Genomic DNA, 16749 nt, shown 5'->3' on the forward strand with positions numbered 1-16749 from the left:
GTCAGACCCTCCACTGCTGAGTCTTGATATAGCCTGTCCCAACTATGGGACTTGCTATGTGCAAGATCAGTTTATAGGAAGTTGCCTTGTAGCCCAAGATAAATAACAATGCATGCCATACAAGTCACCAAATCCCAACAGAAGACGTGCACAAGCCCCAACTGATGTGGAAAGACCTTCCTTGGATTTTGTTACAAAGATGAATTTCAGTCCAAGAGGAAATATTGCTGAAAGTAGTGACAAGCAGAAAGATAGCTCTCAAAACAATTTTATCTAAAGGATATTGAATCCTAAAGTTATTTATAGATCTTTTGAATTTTCTATCTTTGAATGTGTGTTTATGTATACACTTCCCCTTTCTTAAATCACAGTAGAGTTTTTTACAGGTTTTATTTGACAAATTTACCTCCTCTGAATTCTTGCTTTGCCCCTCAGGAACTACAATAAAAAACTCATAACAGCATATTGCAAACTTTTAAAACTATTATTTAGATTTTTGTCAGAAATGTCTGGGTTATAAGAAACCAAATCATTAGGAAGCCTTTGGGTGCATTCTGATTCTAGACTTGTTCCTGTAAAAGTCCAAGTTTCACTCCCAGGGAATGCAATAAGCCACAAACATCTGAGTGTACAAGGCAGCAGCATCATCCCAACCAGCATCAATACAGAAAGAAAAAAGGAAAGTAGTTGTCAGTACACAAAGCAACTAAAGATGCACTGTCTGTGTCTGGCTCTTGTTCTGATACACATTCTGCTTCCAACATTCCATAAATATTTGCTTTTACTTCTGTTTTGTGGACAGGTGAAAACTTAGGTTGTTACTAAAATGTCACTAAGCAGTGTTTCTAAGGATATACCTTTGAAAGCTATTTCTAAAGGTACAATTGATTCACCTGACCTTTCCATATTACTATTAATACAGATAATCTACTGGCTAATGCAGGAAGCTACTGCATGTGTCACACCATACTTCTACCTTCTTCAACCTTCCAGTGTATGTATCTTTAAAAGTATCAAAATGTCACACAAAAACTTTAACTATAACGAAACCTATGAGATTTTTCATTTGCTGTCACCTGAAGAGCACAGGTAAAAGTTAAACTGAAGCTCTTCAGTAAGCTACTTGTAAAGGGCCAAGGAAGACCCAAAATAAGCACATATGCAGATGCACTCCTAGCAGATGTCTATGCCAAAGAATGCAGATGCAGAGGTAACACCTAACCCAACATTAAAGGAGCTACCTCGGGTTTCCAAGTCTCAGTAGCATAAAGTTCTCACAGGCATATTTATCCTGTTGGAACATGGTTAATCCTGATTGTGTATTCCCAATGAAGAAAATGGTGCACCTTGCCAGGCAAAATGGTGTTCGCTATGCAAGGGGCATTAGAGCCTTTCCCTCTATTCATGCATTGCCAGAACTGTGTTTTGACTAAGACATCATCTCTCCATTGTTCACTCTATTTGATGTCAAAACTAACCCTGACTACTGTACACAGAAAGCAGCCCAGTTATTAAGAAATAAAAGCGAGTCCCTTCTAACCATAAAATGTTGCTGTTTGATCTAGTCATCAGTGCTTAAGAACATGCACATTTCAAAAACATTACCACTGAAAAATTCTCAATTCACCAACACTTTCATATATGGCTGTGGGAATGTTCTTTTTGCTTATGGGGAAGCATTTTTTGTGTAAATGAATTGCTTCTTCTTGAGCTGTCAAATGTATAAAGCATACAAAGCAGCTAGAAACCATCCAATAATTAATAGCTTGTTATCTGATAAACCTGACCTTCATTAGGAACAAAGGAAAGCATTACACGGTATGTAGAGTAATTTAAATTGTGACTTTTTTGAGAACAATAGAGGTTTGTCATATTTAGAACAGCTAGGTAACAAAAAAGCTTTCAGCCCTAAAATGTCCCTTAGATTATTTAAATGCATATAAATTTTGCAGTAACAAATTCAAGCTTGGAGACTTGGACATCCTGTCTGGTGAAAAAGCTTAATAGCTTTAGTAGATGGAGAAGGATTATGTGCCAAAGCAGAAATAGAGAGGTTGACGACTTTAACCCACCTTTGCATTCTCAGAGTTTTTAAGCTGGTCCTGAGCCAATTCAGGCTTCTGCTATAATGTGTTACCATCTGATGCCAAGAATAACTGGAAAGCAGCAGGCAAACCAATAACAGGGTAGACAGCAAGAGGATGGACAAATCAGCCTTTTATGAGAGAACTATCTAATGGAATAGGTATTCTCAGGTGAGATTTCTGCTTTCTATCCCACATTGAAGAAATAGAAAAAATGCAGGGTCAAGTGAGAAATCAAGCACCAACTGTTGCATTGGCATGAGAAAATCAGAACAGGGTTCATCAGATTTTCCCATAGCTTATTAACTGTATTACAAAATTATTTTAGTGAAAGAACTGAAGAGTCTGATCCTACTCTCAGAAAACTCAGCACCAATATTATCATTTTCCTATATTGGGCAAACAATCAAAATTTGAGATATTATTTTTCTCCATTTATCCATCTCCGAAATGGTGTTCAACAAGGTCTTCCATAAGGTCTTCCATGCATATTTCAGTGACTTGTAGAACTTTTTCTCCATGGTCTTAAGTTTTCCAACTTCAAAAACCTGTAATGATACTTGCCTAGCACAAGAGCACATCAGTCCTGAAAACATACAACATTGGGATACACATAGGAATATTAACCTTTGCCATGTACTATTCACTGGCTAGGGCTGAGCATGGAAGCAGTGCACTGATTTCACTAGACCATTATCAGATATTTAACACTTGTTGGTAGTTTGCTTCACAGGAAGATGCAAAATGTTGCACAGCAAAACAAGTGCATTGGTCTCAGGCTGTTATGTGAACAGCTTCAGAAGCAAGCACTTGAATAGATCTCTGAGAGACAAGACAATCTTCTCCCAGAACTGACATACCAATCTGAATAATATATCAGGGCACTCTTCCCTGTGTATATGGTACGATCAGTTAGGTTTTAAAAGCAAGTGTAAGGTTTCAAGTTTAAGGAAAACCAGACTGCTACCTAAAACTGTCCACAGCTTCTGTGGACTTCCCAGAACTCAGTCCAAGGAATCGTCATAAAACCAGCTGGGGCACCCCAGCTTCATTCAGATGCTAACCCAGGATGATAGCCTACCCTATACAGCCCACAGTTAATCCTATGCAGAAGCCAACACTTTATAAGGCATGTTAACTTTCTTCCTTGTTTTTCTTAAATCTGAAACAAAAGCCACAGAACATACACACTTTTCAGAATGAAAAACAATAATCAGATGAAATTATGTTTGTTCTTGGGCAAATGGTACATTCACAGCCTCCTACTTGTAAGACAGTACAGACGATCCATTCCAGAGAGCAGTATAGGTTTCATGGATTCTCAGTGGGCCCTACAACATTGATATCCAAGCACAGGTGGCTCCAGGATATTGGATCTTATTAATTGTTATGTTGTTCATTGAAAAGTTTTGTTAGAGTATTTCAAAGGGTCTCTTGTATTTAGTAAATTAAAATGGTTTTCACTTTCTGAGACTAGAACAAATAGATTCATGTTACTAAGGAAACCTGTCTGTGCAAGTGCCTAGATAAGAAAAGAGCAACAGAAAAACAAAAAAAACAACCAAACAAACAAAAATCCCTAAACCCATTGTTAATAAGGTTATTTTCTCTCATAATATTTGTTGCACATACTAAAAGCATGACTATATTGTTACAAAGGCACTCACTTGGATGACCTACATAACTCAGTCGTGTCTTTGCTGCTTATGAATCTTTGATGCATCTATCCAAAAGAGATGTTAGTAAAACACCTACACCACAACTTGTTATCCAATGTTCTCTTTTTATGATAAATGCAAGTTGTACCTCAAAGTAGCCAGAATTTCAATACATGAGATTTTCAATAGTGAATTAAATTTCTGCTATCTTCTTATAAAGGCAAGATCCTAAAACAGGGAAAGACCATAATAAATCTCAAACATTCCTTAGGCAAATGTATAAGTATGTAATGGGGATCAAAGCTGAATATATAAATCCAAGATGTGAAAAAGAATGAAATATTTTCAAAGTGTCTGAAATCACTGGCAGACAATCTATCTGTCTAATGTCAGACTACCAACTGAAAGATAAAGAAGGTATATAAGGGGGAGAATAATCTTTTCATATTACAAGGAAGAAAAAATTAAGCAAAAAATCCCCTCGACAAAACCCAACATATACAATGCTCTTGATATGCCAGAGCCTATTTATGCATCCATCAATCAATGCATGTATCAGGAAATACGTACTAGGAACCAACTAAAACACTGACATATAAAAAGAAAACATCGGTATATATTTGCAGCAGAATACTGATATAAACCATAAGGAGAAAAAAATAGATTTGTAGGTAAAGTAAAATGTATTTTATTAGCGTAAGTGCTATAATTGATAAAACAATTGATCATTCATGCAAAGAAATTCCTCTTCGGGTAATTAAAGCTAGTACAAATTTGCAATTATGTCAGCTGGTCTAACAGAAAGCTATTAATACTATTTGCAAACCTGTTTTGCTTGTGTCCTTAGGACTTTGTTGCTATAGCAAAATATCGTTACCTCTACCCAGGTAGGTCTACAATTTTGACTTAATATAACTGTTGGGATTCGATGAAAGATGTGTTAGTTCAACAAAGCACTCGAATAATTACTTTATTTCTCAACAAAACTCATCAAGACAAAACTTGTAAAGCATATCTCAAAAACATCAAAAATCCCCTCTTACTCTTTTGTGCGTTGAGATGTATATAAAGTTCTGGGGAATTCTTTCAAACAGTTAACAAATCTGTCCACAACTAAATTTATATTTGAAATGTCAATGAAAACAGATGTTCTCCAAACCAGAGAGAGATAAAAAATGAACCTACGTTTGTCCTGCAAAATGCTTTGAGGTAATTTTGGAAGAGAACCACTGAGAAATAATTCCAATAAAAATGCAAGGATAATATAGAACATAGAAGCTACAGTACAAGGAGGAATAGAAATTTTGAACCTGATTTTAAGTACTTGTTAGGTTAAAGTGCTTTTTAGAATGTTAAGCAGATGTTTAATCAACCCAGTTGAGACATGAAATTAAATACCAGATAGCAAATTTTCAGGTTATTAGCAGAATATCATTGTCAATTCAAAGTAAAATGAAGTGGTTCAGTTGCTTGTGTGAATTTAGATGAAAAATATTTTGTATCAATTTTGTTATGTAGAAACATTTTAGGCACTGACCCTGTAAAAAAGATACTTCTAAAAGTGTGAGATTTGAGTGCCTGGCTTTCATCTCAGAAGCATTTTGGTCTCATATAACCATCACATGCTGCAAAAGTGCTTGACATTGAGAAAATTATAGTGCATGACACAGTCTTAAAGTCATCAGCATAATGAGAATAATAAGGGCTACAAGGATGATCAGGGGACTGGAGCACCTTCCGTATGAAGACAGGCTGAGAAAGTTGGGGCTGTTCAGCCTGGAGAAGAGAAGCTGCATGGAGACCTCCTAGCAGCCTTCCAGTATCTGAAGGAGGCCTATAGGGATGCTGGAGAGGGACTCTTCATTAGAGACTGTAGTGACAGGACAAGAGGTAAAGGTTAAAATTTAAACAGGGGAAGTTTAGATTGGATATAAGGAAGAAGTTCTTTACTGTGAGGGTGGTGAGGCACTGGAATGGGTTGCCCAGGGAGGTTGTGAATGCTCCATCCCTGGCGGTGTTCAAGGCCAGGTTGGACAGAGCCTTGGGTGACATGGTTTAGTGTGAGGTGTCCCTGCCCATGGCAGGGAGGCTGGAACTAGATGATCTTAAGGCCCTTTCCAACCCTAAATATTCTATAATTCTATTCTCTATGCAAATTGAAAACAGCTGATCCAAAAGAAAGTGATGTTGTATGAAAAAATTTGCAGGGCTCTGTCAGGCCATACTGAGTAATGCTCCTTTTACTATAAATTAGTGTGGTATGAAATCTGTCTAAATCAAAAGATTTAGATGGATTTCTCTTTTTGACCTATGCTATGAGATACAAGATTAGATAAGTGACAGGATAGGTAATAAGTGTTGTAAGTATCCACATTTATTTTGTATTAGAATTCCAGTCAGTGGCGAGATTAGAATCATGTGTTCAGTGAAGGATTTTTTTTAACATATAGGAAAGAATCATTACACAAAATTAACAGACATGAGCTCTAGAAACCTCAGAGGCTGATCTTGGTAAAGCATGCAAAGTCCCAGCTGCACCCCTGAATCTGCTGGCTCTGACAGAGTGAAAATATTGCAGGCAGAAGTTGTTGTCACAGTTTAAGTTCTGCTTTCAGTTTAAGCCAAAAATTCTGCAAGAGGGACCTCTGTCACCTTTCTATCCATCTTTAATGTGTTAAGCAAAAAGATTTGAGGTCTCAGGTCTGCAGAGCTTCTCTTGGCACACTAATGGCCAAGTGGAAAGTTACCAAAGGAAACTGTACCATTTCACACCTTGACATCATTTAGATGAGACTGAAGGACACAAATATGTACGAGCTGGTTGAAGTCCCTAGATTGTCATGCCCCTCTTCACACCTCCTGCCTTAAGGGTGAGTACAGGAAATAACACAGCACCTGAGATGTCACCTTTCCAGTGCTTTCATGAATTCTAGGCATGTTCCACATATTGATTAAAGTCCTACTGCATTACCTGAGTGCTTTACCTTCCTAAATTAAATTTGCATTGCATGAAATGATCAAATCTAGCATGTAGCCAAATGAGGTTCAACATCTCAAAAGTCTGACATGGCATGTATTGAGCTGTTCTTTGAGTGACACCTTGCTCATAAAATTCTCTTACAGATTCTATGTATCTCCCAAGTGCAAGGCACCACCATTGACCATTGTGAGTAGAGCCGCATGATCCAAAGTGGAAGAATTAGACTGTACTTTTCCAAATTTGCAAATCTGAAGAAGTGCACCAAGAACTTCCAGTGATAAAGCAAATGCTAACTTTCAAAGTAACAAGGCAAGAAGCACTTTTGTGACTCTCCAGTCACAGTGGCATAAGTGAAGCCACATTTGATAAAACAATCTGGATTCTCTTGCTGCCCCACCTTAACAGTAAGTTTATCAGTGGTTCAGACACGGAGAACAGGTATCAGTTATACCAGGAAGACAAAATTGTTTAGGTTACCTCAAATTGTTATACTTGGACCTAGAATATCCCGGATTCCAGCAGGGACTGAACAAAAGCCAGATTTTTAAATTGTTTTAAATACACAAACTGTTACCTGAGTTGAAAAAAAGCATGCACTCCTCTCTCCATTCCATTTTAATATTTATGAGTTGGTTTTGATCACACTGGCATGATGTCTGTCTTGCTCCTCCTACTGAATTGCATGTCCTCAAAATACAGAACTGAGCTAAGACTGAAAGTATTACAGCTTTAATGTCACTAAAAGTAATTACATAACTCCAAATAATTCATGTTACTGCTGCTCATATTATTGAACAAGTGCCTTTCACTAAGGTCAGAGTATTAAAACCACATAATATTGAAAATATAATCAGCATTTCAGATATACAAATGGTTGCAGCATCACCTCTAAGGCCCTCAGACTCAGGAACTTACATTTGCCAATGACAGAGCCAAAAAGAACACAAAAATATAAAAATCAAGAAAAAAAATGCTACTTCCTTGAATTCTCAAATGCCTTCTAAACATGTGAAACAGATTACTCAAATCAAAGATTTCAAAGGATGTTGTAGTGCTGAAAGGATTTATCCTCCATGAACTTTTCTACTGAACCAGAATAATGTTTTACTGTACACAACCACCTATGGTAACATATTTCACAGCTTACTGTTATTATTATTTCACACCTTTGCATTCTTTTAAGTGCATTATATTATTTGAATATACTTTGGACAGCTACCTGAATCAAAGAGGTTTTAATCAAGCCCAGCAACGTAAATCAGCAAGGCAGTTCAGATCTGAAGCATGAAAACAGTCCTAGTCAGTTACGTGGCTCTTCTGTTAAATTTATGTGCAAGTGTTTTGTTTGTGTAAAACTGAAATTTATTCATTTATATGGGTAGAGCCAGAACAACTTGTACCTTTGGACTTACATCCTGCAAAATATGACCAAAAAATGACAATATTAAAAAAATATCCTCAAGTCAAATGTAAAAGTGGGCATTTAATTAGTTATCTTTATATGTTTAATTTTATTTATTTATTTTTTATCAATGGACTGACTTGTTTTAGTTTAAAGTAAATGCGAATCTACAGTTTTACAACTAAAATATTGCAAAATCATAAAGCACTAGAAATCAAAATTGAAATACATTATTAGCTTAGCATAAATGATAATGACTGGCTTTGCCCTATCTGAAGATGGGCCAGAAAAAAGCCAATAGAGCAAATAACACGGTTTTGATCAAATCCTACACAAGGTCTCTTGTATTTAACCCATTTTTAATCTAAAAATGTCCCAAAATGCTGTAATGAAAGATTCCAACCTTTAACTATAAATTGAATGATAATAAAATGCACATAGTATTTAATGTGGAGCTTTTAGAATACACTTTTATTTTTACATTAAAAAAAAAATGCAGATTTCAAGACAGTATAACATGCAAAGTGAAAATAAGTTCATGGTAGGTGATAACATTATCATACATATTCAGTACTAAAGTATTATGTTCCTGAAAAACAAGTTCTATCAATGCAAGCTGTAGCAAGTTAAATAGAATAATAGAAATATTAATTATAACTCATTGGAAAGGGACAACACTAACTGCATAGTAGGCAAACAGGTCTTGTGGTACAGGTGGCTCAAAATGTAAAATATGTTCACACGGGATTGAGTCTTTCTTCCTTTTTCCTGGGGAAAAACCAAGAGAGGAGATCCAGAACTGATGCTCAAAAGTCACCAGTGTTTCATACTCAATAACAGATGCCCAATTATCACTAAATCATTTAATATAACTCTGTGTTAGGGTGCAACATAACCAGATCTAATTTACAGTAGGCTTTCATCAAGTATATCTTTAAAGTGTTTTGTAGTTGCATGGCACTAATGTTGTATCAAGATGTTTACAAGCATTAACTGAATTCATATTCATATCACTGGAATTCTGGGTTTAGATTGGTGTCATACACAATATATCTGAAGAAAATGTAAATTGTTTGGCTGGATAGGATGTGGCTGTGCAATCCTCTTTTCTTCCACCAGCAGCGATAACATGTGCCTTGCTCTGCTGCCAAGGGGCTTACTTTGCTGCTTCCTTTCAGGGTGTTCAAATCCTTACAGTTTGTTTTGTTTACATTTAGTGCCTCTTGAATGTAAGCATTTTCCAAAAAGAAAATTTCACCTAGCTCTACTTTGAAAATAAGCAAAAATCTGATTACAGCTCTAAGGTTAAGAACTTCAGGCTATATCATGTCCTTAGCAATTTGAAAATGGCAATTTTGTGCTTGTACATAAGGCATTAGCTCAGTCACACAAATGCAGCTCCATTACAGAGGCTTCTATCAAGTAGTTAGATACCATTATACATCTGCTGCTGAATAGTCTTGTTAAAAAAACTTGGCTTTTTCAGAACTTTGCACATCTGACTGTCACAGCAGTTCTCCCATAGTAATTGAAATTGAACCCTAGTATATAGAGGAGAAATCAGAACAATTGCAAATACACTGCAAGCCTAGAACTGTCAGTCCAGAATTCTAATTTTTTACTTATGCAATGCAAGATGAAAGTTTTATCTTTTTTTCTGACTGTCTCCATAACATAGTAAGCAATGACATATACCCGAAGACAGTGACAGCACAGAGCATCATCTTTGACAATTCAACAGATTGGTTACTGTTCTTACCCTGGGAAGATTTCTGCTTAAGTGAATTTATCAAAACAGCTATATTTATAATCCGAATAAAGGTCTAGAGGTTTTACTGTATTTTTATGCTTTTAATAATCTTACCTCAACAATCAATAAACTGACATAATCCCATTGCTGATGTTAGCAACATAATGATTATAATAATGATTATAATGATTATAATAAATAATTCCTATTTACGTCAAATTCACAAGTAATTTGGTCTCACACTGACATTCCAATACATCGTGTGAGACTTCCTGGTGAACAGAAATTGCAGAAAACCAAAGCAAAACACATTACTGACATATCTCAATTAATTCACAGCTATCCAGAAAAAAAAAAAAAAAAAGTAGTTTCAGGGAAGCCTCAGTTATCCCCAGTATTTTCTACAGAAAACTTTCACAATAATTTGTCACTTTTAACAGTTTTTTCCCATCTATCACTGTGTTTGAAAATGTTTGAGACAGCTGCCGATTTCAATTAAATATTTGGCAGAAGCTAAAAGTCAAAGCATAGTATCAAAGAAATTTGAGTAACACTTTTATTTCCATGTGCTCATCAGAAGTAAAGATCATTGCCTTTCCAAAACTGGAGTGTTTGAAAAAACGGGGGTATGTCAGCACCTTCCTTGTGTGATTAACTCCATAGATAATGATTTTTGCTATTTTAAGGGAACACAAATCAACAACAACAAAAAAAGGGTTTTCATTGACATAATTTGCACAAAACCTTGCCTTCATACCAAACAGTTTCCATCTGTGAGCTTTGTACTGATGCGTCTTTGTGGGTTGTCAGGTATCAGTTTACAATCATGAACAAATCAAAGCATGTAATTTCCACCTTACTGCCCTAACTCATTTTTCATTCTTTATAAATACCATTAACATTTCATCTCTAATTCAAATCCCAAACCCAGGTACTGCCTTTAGTGTGGATCTTTTCCTAGTCCTCACATCATTGAGATATTTTAATCTCACTCTACATTCCTACATAAATTTCCTCAAGGGAAGATTTTCTTCTGTGTCCAAACAGAAGATGTTAGCACTTTGGCCTTGTTCCTAATGTATTTCAAGCTTCTCTTGTCAGCCTTGACCATTTTACACCATGGTCCATTTTACACCATGAAAATCCATTCAAAATGCAGCACAAAAAGTTAATTTTCCTCATTAATCGCATGTCCCCTGTCAAGTCTGTTTTCCTGCAATGGCTTTCTCTTCTCTCTGAACTAAATACAAAATTGTCTTCTAAATCACCAGTTTCCATGTATGTTAGTAAGCTGACACCCTCTTCTTTTCCACACGAGTTCTCCACCTGTTGAATTTTCAGAGATCTTTTTATAATCGCCTTCTGAGGCCGCCTTTTACAGTTTGAAACACTTGCAAATTTCCTAGAACCATCTTACCACCTTCTTCATCTTCTCCAAATTCTACCAGAACAGTGCTAGACCAAGAAGCTTATAAAGCTTTTGCTCAAGGCAAGGAGCTGATTGGATGCATATACTATTTACCATGCCACATGGTCCTTTCTCATAATTATATGGGCCTGTTTGTTAGCTGTAGGTATCATTAATCCTATCACAAGTTTTTCCTTCTAGCCGTATTAAGGACTTCTTATTGTGTGTTCGATCTTATTCCAGACAGTGGACACATGGATAGAAGACATAAATCATAAAATAGTTAGGGTTGGAAGGGACCTTAAGATCATCTAGTTCCAACCCCCCTGCCATAAATGCCAGAATAAAAATTATCAAGCTGTGAATAGTTTTCTTCTTTGAGTATTTGTTGTGCACTGTGGAGTCTCATAATAATTCCCACTTTGAACTGTTTGTCTTTGAAAATCTTAATGTAACATCAGACCATTTTTCTGAACTCTCCTGTTTTTCCCACATATTTTTCATTTAAAACAAAATAAGTCCCTACCATTTCCAGTTGAAAACACATAGGGACAAAAATTAATTTCTAGTCTGTAGATAATTCAAAAAGGGGTGACACCAGCATTTCTGACAACTCTCAGTAAGCAAATCAGATTGGTTATAGTAATCTCTTTCAGGAAGATTCCCAGTACTTTTTCAAGACAGTTTCAACTAAGATACCCCAAGACGTCTAAATGACAAATGTATTTGAGACCCTGGGCTTTTCCTCATAAGTAGTTATCTTCTCTATTATTCATAAATTAGACCTTCCTATAGCTTTTGTTCTGTATTTCAAAGGCTAGGTTTTTTTTTTATATCATTGTTTTCATAGTTGCTGATAGTCTTAAAAGACTTCCACATTCAATTCCTACCTCATTTATAAATTCATAGAAAATTTCCCTCTACCTCAACCTCTTATGACTCTAAAACTTTTCAGAACTAAAGTACATTTTTGCTTTCAATAACCCTAGACTCTCTTTTCCCTCAATCTTATTTTTACTTACTCTTTCCTTATTACTTCAACATTACCACTATATCTACCACACCAATTTTGCACCTTCTTCAGCACCTCGCAGGCTGTTTCTTAAAAAAGGGTAAAATGCCAGAGCATTGCAATTTTTCTTTCATGTCAGAATTATTTAAATATGCAACGCAGTTTGTTGTAAGCAATGTTGAGATATCTCTATCAAAAGCTGTATTCACTTATTAATACATGTCTAATGAAGCTCAGCTTGCCACTTAGCACCATAATAGTCATTGCTCAAATTGTACTTTGCAGTGGGAAGTTAAGACTGAAAAATGATCCCAAGTAAAAATGTTGATGTTCAGATAATTAACATTTTAGTAGCTCCCTTTTGAAAATGCCCTGTGACTCTCTTCTGCAGAGAGTTTTATATAGCCTCACTTAAAGGAACATGTAATTAGGCAAGATTTAAAAGGTCCCACTGGACACTTCAAGCTCTATGCTAGCTTCAAAAAGAAACCAAAGCCATTTACACTGTATTGTTTAGTTTTGTGACTAAGATATCCTAATATTTAACAAAGACGCTGGGAATCGAAAGAAGCTTTAAGCAACCAGGGAACAATATAAAGCCAGAAGCGAAAATATTTAAGGAGAAGTAAAGAGGATTTCAAATCCATTTTACACAGCTGCATGTGCTGTGACAGTTTATTAAGCTGCAAGGCAAGAGATTTTTTTTCTTGCTGAAATATTTACCATAAGCTAAATAGAATTGTCACAGTGTCTCAAGTCACTGCTGTGGAAAGCTGAACATTAGCATTCCCAAATGAGAACGTTACTTGATTGATTCACTGAGTGAAAGGGTGAGCAAAATCAGATTAAAATGGAAGCCACCAAGCAGCATTTAGAGCTATGGAGGGAACTGAAAATGGGAGAAAAGCTGGAGGGAGGAAGTAATAGGCTTTGTGCACTGGTGGATAGAAAACAGGAATTTGCCATTTTTGGAGCAGCTGCCAGGCTCTGATGCTGTATCAAGCAGAAAGCGCACACATTTGAACCTTTCTTTTTGCAGGAAAAGCTGCACAATTTCACAAGGCTTGAAAGGAGTCACGATTTCTCTTTGAGGAAGTGACCAACTTGGTTGAGGAGAGAGATGTGTACAACAATGATCTGGGGTTAGTTTGCTTTTTCTGAAACCATTAACATAAGGTAAGACCCTTTAAGTTGTACTGTTCACAAATGGTGCATTACCGGATGTGGTAGAAAAGCAGGAAGATAAAGCCCTTTATCTCCCAGTTTAGGCTACCACTGGAAACATCTCTCGAAACCAACCACCTACCAATTGCAACAAGCTAGATCTGCTACTACTACCAAGCCTCCGAGACACCTTTCTTTTAACTAAATCCTTCTTTACTAAATTCTTGTTAAATTTGGAGTCATGTGAAATAGGAGTCACTAGGGCACATAATACCAAAAGAAAGGTTCAGTCATTCAAAGCGGATGTTTACTTCATCAGGTCAATTTCAAAACTGAATTAACCATGACAGTGCCCAATTGTAATCTGTATTTGGGAACAGAGGAGCTATGTGGAGTAAGGTAGAGACCGGGGGGAAAACACACAGAGCAAAAGGCAAATCCCACCTACCTGCCTCCTGCAAACCCTTCTACAGAACAAAATGGAACTACCTTTGTGAATCAGGCATGCAATATATGACCCTCTTCACTTCCCCCCCTTGGTATTTAGAGAGAAATCATTACACTGTGTGTGTGCCACACAGCTAGACCCTGGAATAAAAGACACTGACCTTTAAGAACTCTTTCCTAATTAAAGTTATTCATTTGAAATCACACAAATAGCACCTTTGGTCATTCATTGATAGTAAATGTTAACTGAAAAAGCACCAAGACACAGTCTGCAATTACAAATTCTTTAATTCATTCTCACTGAGCCTATTCAGTGAAGGAATAGCCAAACAAATGTCTGAATAGCAACTTTTCACCTGCTGGAGAACTTCTTTAGTATTATTCTCCTTATTTAAACTCCTTTGCATTGCCAAAAAATGAAGAAAAGAAAGAAAAAAGGAAAATCAAAATTTTATCTATGCCAAAACTGAGAGAATAAACAATTCTGATGTTGCTAGGAAGTTTCAACATTAAATATTGCAGTAGAAGTCAAAGGTTTCATTATAGATGATGTCTCTAAGAAGCTATTACATGTATTTCGGCTCAGATGCCTCTATACAACCTCCCGTAGGATGGGGAACAAGCAAGACGAATTAGAGATGTGTGCACTTCTACAGGGGTGTGATATAATAGGCATTGTAGAAACATGGTGGGATGGCTCCAATGACTGGAGTGTTGGAATGGAAGGTTACAGGCTCTTCAGAAAAGACAGGCCCGGCAGGCAGGGACGAGGAGTTGTTATTTATGTTAGGGATAGGCTGGAGAGTATGGAACTCTGTCTGGGGACAGGTGAGCAGTCAACGGAGAGTTTGTGGGTCAGGGTTAAAGGGAGAACAGCTATGGGGGACATTATTGGGGGGATCTGTTACAGACCACCTGATCAAGAGGAATCTGTGGATGAAGCACTCCATAGACAGATAGGAAAAGCCTCACGTTCACAGGCCCTTGTTCTCATGGGGGACTTCAACCACCCTGACATCCGTTGGAAGGATGGTACGGCCTGGCACAAGCAATCCAGGAGGTTCCTCAATTGTGTAGAAGACAACTTCCTTCTGCAAGTAATAGAGGAGCTGACAAGAAGAGGCGCCATGCTTGACCTTGTGCTCACCAACAGGGAAGGGCTCGTTGGAAATGTGACGCTCCAGGGCAGCCTTGGATGCAGCGATCATGACATGGTTGAATTCAAGATCCTCAGGACAGTGAGAAGAGCGTACAGCAAGCTCACTGCCCTGGACTGCAAGAGAGCAGACTCTGGCCTCTTCAGGAACCTGCTTAGGAAGGTTCCATGGGATACAGCCCTAGAGGGCAGGGGGGCCCAAGACTCTTGGTTGATAGTCAACAATCACCTGTGACAAGATCAGGAGTGTGGCATCCCAACTAGAAAAAAGCGAAGCAGGAGGGCCAGGAGACCTCCTTGGATGGATAAGGAGCTCCTGAGGAAAATTCAAATGAAAAAAGATAATAAGCGGAAGCAAGGACAGGCGACCTGAGAAGAGTACAGGGATGTTGTCCGGGAAGCTAGGGACCAGGTTAGGAAAGCTAAGGCCCAGTTAGAATTAAACTTGGCTAGGGGTATTAAGGATAACAGGAAGGGATTCTACAGGTACATAGCAAATAAAAAACAGACAAGGGAGAATGTAGGCCCCCTCAGGAAGCTCTCGGGAGAACTGGCTGCACAGCATTTGGAGAAGGCTGAGGTTCTGATTGACTTCTTTGCCTCAGTCTTCACTGACAAAGGCTCTGACCACACCACCCAAGTCTTGGAAGGCAGATGCAGGGACTGTGAGAATGAAGACCCTAGGCCCACTGCAAGAGAGGATCTGGTTCAAGACCATCTTAAGAACCTGAATGTACAGAAGTCCATGGGACCTGATAAAATCCACCCATGGGTCCTGAAGGAGCTGGCCAATGAAGTTGCTAAGCCACTGGCCATCATATTTGAGAAATCATGGCAGTCAGGTGAAGTTACCGACGACTGGAAAAAGGGGAATATAACCCCCATTTTCAAGAAGGGGAAAATGGATGACCCAGGGAATTACACACCAGTCAGTCACACCTCTGTGCCCGGCAAATTCTTGGAGCAGATTCTCCTGGAAGGCATGCTAAGGCACACGAAAAACAACAAGGTGCTTGGTGACAGCCAGCATGGCTTCACTAAGGGGAAATCCTGCCTGACCAATTTGGTGGCCTTCTGTGATGGGGCTACAGAACTAATGGACAGGGGTAGAGTAGTTGACGCCATCTACCTGGACTTGTGCAAAGCATTCAACACTGTCCCACACAACATCCTTGTCTTTAAATTGGAGAGACATCAATTTGATGGATGGACCACTCGGTGGATAAAGAACTGGCTGGATGGCCGCACACAAAGTGTTGTTGTCAATGGCTCAATGTCTGGCTGGAGACCAGTAACGAGTGGCGTCCCTCAGGGATCGGTGTTGGGACCGGTCACTGGTTAACATCTTCATCGCTGACATGGACAGTGGGATTGAGTGCGCCCTCAGCAAGTATGCCAATGACACCGAGCTGTGTGGTTTGGTTGATGTGCTGGAGGGAAGGAATGCCATCCAGAGGGACCTTGACATGCTTGTGAGGTGGGCTGATGCCAACCTTATGAAGTTTAACCATGCCAAGTGCAAGGTCCTACACCTGGGTCAAAGCTGGAGACCAGTAATGAGTGGTGTTCATCAGGGATCGGTGTTGCGACCGATCTTGTTCAACATCTTTGTTGCTGACATGAACAGTGCAATTGCGTGCCCCCTCAGCAAGTTTGCCAATGATACCAATCTGTGTGGTTAGCTTGAT

The sequence above is a fragment of the Pezoporus flaviventris genome, unplaced genomic scaffold (assembly GCF_033815535.1).
Source record: "Pezoporus flaviventris isolate CSIRO_AGI_PZ_B2104156 unplaced genomic scaffold, CSIRO_AGI_Pfla_v1 ptg000002l, whole genome shotgun sequence".
NCBI classification, from domain to species: Eukaryota; Metazoa; Chordata; class Aves; order Psittaciformes; family Psittacidae; genus Pezoporus; species Pezoporus flaviventris.